Genomic DNA, 5,881 nt, shown 5'->3' with positions numbered 1-5,881 from the left:
TAAAAATTTATAAAAAAATATTTATTTTACTTTTGTATTTATTCATAATATATTGCATTAATTAATTCAAATAAATAATAACAATCATAGTTTCATAACTTTAAAGATAAAAAATTGGTGTTAATATTATTGACTCTAAAATAATTGTTAATGGATAATAAATAGTCTCTAATAAATTATTAGCGGAGAGAGAAAAAGTTTTTCTTCCTTATAAGCAGTGCATTCGTATAAAATTTTTTTTAGTTGTAAAATAATTTTGTAATGAAACAAATAATAAATAAATTAATTAAATTAAATAGTAAAAATGTTTATATCACAATCAAAGAAATTTTGTTTTATATACACAAAATTTTTATGAAATATTTTTATGTAATTAAATTGGTCAACTCATTGTTTTTTTATTTTTGTTTTAATATTTTTTGTTTGCTTTAAAAAAGGAGACTGTATATTTCTTATTACTTTTCTCGTCAGACATAATATATTTTTCATGATATTTCTGACTTGTGCATTGGTAACACTGCCTAATATTTACATTGTCAGTTACCCTTTAGCATCATCAACAAACCTCGATTTCAATGTCACACAACGACAGACTCCAGCATGCAGAGGTGTGGAGGCAAAACGTACATAAACAGATTTCGTGTTATTGTTGTTGATGTAACTGCTGTTATAATTGTAGTAGTTGTTGCACTGAATAACAATGGGCTCAACTGTTGCCCCAGTATTCTTAAAATGACATACTACCACACATTCGCCTCCCTTCCATTAGTATATGTGTGAGTGAACGGGAATAATACTCACCTGTATGTGGTCAGTTTTAGTCGACAGCTTGTTGAGAATATATATATATATATATTGTTGTGCGTAAGACTTGATCTAAAAATATGTTTGTTTTTGTAAATGTGGGAAAGCCTGTGGGTAGCATTGACTTTTAAATTAACATTTTTTTATTTAATGCGTGGGAAGGAAATGTTTTAATTAATTATTTTGTAGTTCAATGGTCAAAAGTTGTGTACCTTAAGTGTTTGTGTCGTTTAGTAAATATTTACACGTATTATGTAAAATGCAACACAATAATATTGTAATATAAGGGCAAAAATAAAAAAATAATCATAAATCAATGGTTTTTAATTACTGATAATTTACAATTTATGGAATATGGACAAAAACTGGTTTCAAATTAATTACTCACTTTTTTGAATTTATTGCTTACATTTAATTATTGAATTTAAAATTTAAATATTTATTAACAAACTAATTGGTAACATTATATATATACATACCGTAATTCATGGCAGGCCAGCACTCCACAATTTCGTAAGTTAAAGTTGATATCACTCTAGACGTTACCATGCCTCGCACATTAATCTAGAATTGGATAACACCTGCATTCAGCTTGTAGACAAGCTGTTGGCATAACTTTATCCCTCATGTAAATTATGCCATTCAAAACACCACTAACTGTAAAAATAATTAATTAGTTAGTTAATTATAATTACTATAAACTGCTCACCCGCGTCTACTCCTGTATGCCTATCCCATATGGTCTGCAATTAATTTTACTCAAATGGAAAGAAACCGCCTTATTGAATGCTAGGTTCTATGCACCAACTATAATCGTAAGCCCTATACTTTACAAAAAAGTTCAAATTACTTGCTTCTACGAGTGCCTCCAACTGATCGCCCGGTAGTAACACACCTGGCTCATTAACCCATACGTTTCAATCCTAGCACGCTTTTCTCTATTTTCTTGCTGCCCATATATCACAAGCCCCAAACAACACTTCACCTCATACTTCGATGAGAGTCGAAGTTCCCCTCAGTAGCTGTGGTTTTCGTGGCCCTGGCGAGGGAGTCTACAACTAATATACCACCAACGATTTCGTAATTACTCCTTCATTTTCACCGGGCCCCTTTCCCTATATCACCCCATGCTTTTTGGCTTAAATAAACTTAGGTTTTTAGGTGACTATTTTTTTTTTGGCTGTAAATGTCTTCTTCCTAGATTTTTAAATAGTAATATTTGTTACAAATTCAGATCATATTTGAAGTCAAGATTCTCCAGTTTATCACTTGTTTATTAATTAAGTATTTATACCTTCATTTTGTTTTAAGTCGCTTAATTCTTTCGAGTCGTTACGTCCAAAATATTTTAAAATTGGTTTTTGTTTTTTAATATTTGAACATTTATTTTGTATGTTGTATTAAAAAACTATAACCTTATTTATACCTTATTTAGATCAAGTGTATTCACATGAGTGCAAAGTCCATATAGTTGTGTTGAAGATATTAAGGAGACATTAATGGCACAAAATAAAAGCCAAACTAGGTTTATAATAATAAACAACGAGTATGTTATAATAATAATTGTAAATAATATAATAATATTATTATTTAATATTAATATCTAATAATAATAACTGTATTATAAATAATAACTATGTTATTATAACTATAACTATATTATTAAATCAAATTATTTAAATATTGTAATATTTATTTAAAAGTCGTTAATAATTTTCAATTATTTTTTTTTTTTAAATATAACAAACAATATTTTCCATAAAATCTGGCAATGCCATAGAATTTCTCAAATGCTTGCGTTATTTTACTCTTTCTCAACAGTGCTCTCTCGTTTTTCTTATGGGTATTTATACTTAAACATTTCTGATTTCTACGTAAAAAAGCTTCAATTATGCTGTTGCCACTTCTCACGAAGCTCAAATAAATCCTTCATATATTTTACGCACTGTAATGCGTTTTTGCGTAAATCCAATTTTCTCATTCAACAGCAGCAGACAATGAAGAAGTATCAAAATACGAGCGCAGCACTAAGCAGTGTATCTGAATATTTGACATATATTTAAATTGCATTGCGGAAGCTTTTTAAGTAACAAACTCACACCCCCTTCCCTCCCAAACAAACGCTGAAACACATGGTCAACACACGAGTGTTTGCTAGTGGTTGGCGCGCGAAGTGCGTTCAACTCGCCCACCTCCTTTGCGCATACAATTCTGTATACACTTAATATATCATTTTTTCTTCTTCTTTCATTTGCTAAATGCTTTCATGTGTTGTGTTTGGTTTGCTTTTGTTTTTTTACAGCTTATTCAGTTCATTTCCGCTTCCTCTTGTCAGTTTTTCATGCAGTACTAAGCAGATTCATGCTTGTACGGCGATGCGTCTTGTCTGTGCTTTATTCTGGCGTGCGTACTGTATGTAAATAAAGCAGCAGCTGAAGTAGCATCAGTAAGCGCTATCAGCGAACTGCTATGTGGGATTTATGGCCCAGTTCTTTTTTTCGGAATATTATTTTTCTTGACTGTCGAGATAATGTCGACGTTAATTTCGAAACATTATGTTTTTTGGGAAACCACAAATTTATGATAAATTTTATTTACATTTTTGGAGACGTAATCGATTTTTGCGTAGCGTTTAGTTAAGTTTTGTGAATGATTTTTAACGCACACATTTCGATGTATTTTTATTCGATTTTATTTAAACTGAATGTAGAATATATATATGCAATATATATATATATATGATAAACTCGACTTTTTGATTAAAATATGACAGATCGTATGAAATGAAAGATTAAATTAGATGAATTATTGCAGATTTAACAGTTTTTTATATTTAAAATATGTAAATTGTATGTAAATATGTAAAATATATTCTAACTGGTAATATTTTAAGAGCACTTAAGAAGATAATGCAGATTTATCAGATTTCTATACCAAAATCATGTACTCTCTACATCCATTCTCCATAAGTTCTTTGTGAAAATATTTGTAAACTACCTTAGAAGATATAAGGTTATATAATATATATAATTATGTTCTTGTGATTACTTAGGGCCACATTATAAACATAGTCACATAACAAATGGTCACTGCAATTTTAAGTTGTTTTTGGTCATGACCAAATGGCATATTATACAGATACCATAGTCACATCACAAACGTCAATTAACTATTTTTACTACTATTTTGGTACATTTTTTGTGCCTAATTTTAAAAGATATTTTTTTTTAATTCAATATGATAGTATATCTATACAAAAATGCATATCTTTACTTTTAATAAGCGCAAATTCTGACATATATTACTGAAGAACGCTGTTTTGATCTTCAGTACAAAAACAAAAAGGCTCACCATCGTGACTAAATTTAAATCAAAATTTCTCTTTTTCGCTTAATCTCAATTTTTGAATTTACACTGAAAACAACAAAAATTTCAAAGCTGATGTAAACATGAGTGTCTTATTACATGGCCCTAAGCAAAAAATCAAAACGTTTATGTGCACTTTCTTCGATGGGTTAAAAATTACTTTTATTTTAAACTCATATATGATAATTGCTCATTTTTTATGTTCAATTTTTACGATCAACTGATTACTTTTTACGATCAATCTATGAAATATGGTAGGTGATTAACAATTCCTGTTTTTTTCAAACATCTCCGGAAGGAATTTTTAACGCTTTACTTTTACTATATTTTTAAGTGTTTAATCAATCAAATATCGAAAGTAAATAACAACTACTATTTGTTTTTTTTTTGAAAATCTGTAAAAGCTTGCCCTCTAAAAGAATTCTTAAGACTTCACTTTTACTATATTTTTGAATGTTTAATGCATTATTTCTTTCGATGTATTCATTGTGACAACCATTCAGCTTCCACTGAAGCATGGACTTTGCCAAAATAAGCCTTACTTTCTTGAATCATTTTTATTATAAATTCATTTTTTCCAACCTTACTATAACTTTTTCTAATATAATAAGTATTCGTTTTGTTTCAATAGAAAATATCATTTTATGGTTTTCGAGGTCTATAGAAATGGCCAGTTTTTGCTTAGATATAACAGAATTACATTATTTTGAATTCCAAATATATTTTTTTAAAAAGTAGACATAAATTACTCAACTTGTTTGTAAACAAAAACATCAATTGCTTTTAAGATGGATGCCATCTTAAAGACCATCTTTTAAGATAATCATATTATTACCACCAGTTCGAAAGATATAGTATCTTAAAGTTTCTAATAATTCATTTTGGCTTTTATCTTTACCTTAAGCTATGAGCAACTTAAGCAACTTTCTGACTTCCACTACATTTGTTTACCTTTTGTTATAAGGAATGGAAAAGTACACTTCATTACTTGTAATCATCAACTGAAAATCCAAAACCCCAAGGTAAACCTCAATAGTATTGGCTTTACTAATTAAGACTCCTAGCAACACTGATTGGATTTTAAATGCATGATAAATTCTGAATGCATTCAACCTTGGATTTCTGAGGCTGTTGAATAAAGACAATTTGCTCGCATCAATATTTGAACGGTACCTTCAGATAAAAAATCGAAAGTAGCACAAATTCAAATGTTAAAAATGAACGAAATGGAAAAATAAAGGAATAAATTTGAATATAAAAGCATTCTCTAAGGCGATTTTGCATTTCAATGCTACATGCACTGTATTGCCTGTTGTCAAAGGAATTTGCATTTTTTGTGCACCTACCATTGTATCTCCGAAAGCAATTTGTTGCATGTTTCATTTGCATGCATTCTATTGCATTATGTCCATATGTGCATATGTGTGATGTGCACTTGTGACTCTTTTATACCATATTCAAGTTCTCGATTTTGTACGAGATACATTCGTTTAGAGATTTCAAGTATCACTGATTGTTGTTGTTTCAACACGTAATATCTCAAAAGGATGCTAAAACACAAAAGGTGATTTTCTGAATTTTCATCGTAAAGAGAATAAAAAATTCTTTGTAGTTTTAGTAGCACTACCAGTACGTGGAAGTGCTATGTACTTGACTGTATTCTCTATGTATCTTTTTGTCCCTTTGAACTTTTTAAGCTGATGCTCAAGAA

This window comes from Teleopsis dalmanni, chromosome 2, assembly GCF_002237135.1.
Source record: "Teleopsis dalmanni isolate 2A chromosome 2, ASM223713v2, whole genome shotgun sequence".
Classification (NCBI taxonomy): domain Eukaryota; kingdom Metazoa; phylum Arthropoda; class Insecta; order Diptera; family Diopsidae; genus Teleopsis; species Teleopsis dalmanni.
The sequence above is the reverse complement of the archived record's forward strand: the minus strand, read 5'-3'. Positions refer to the sequence as shown.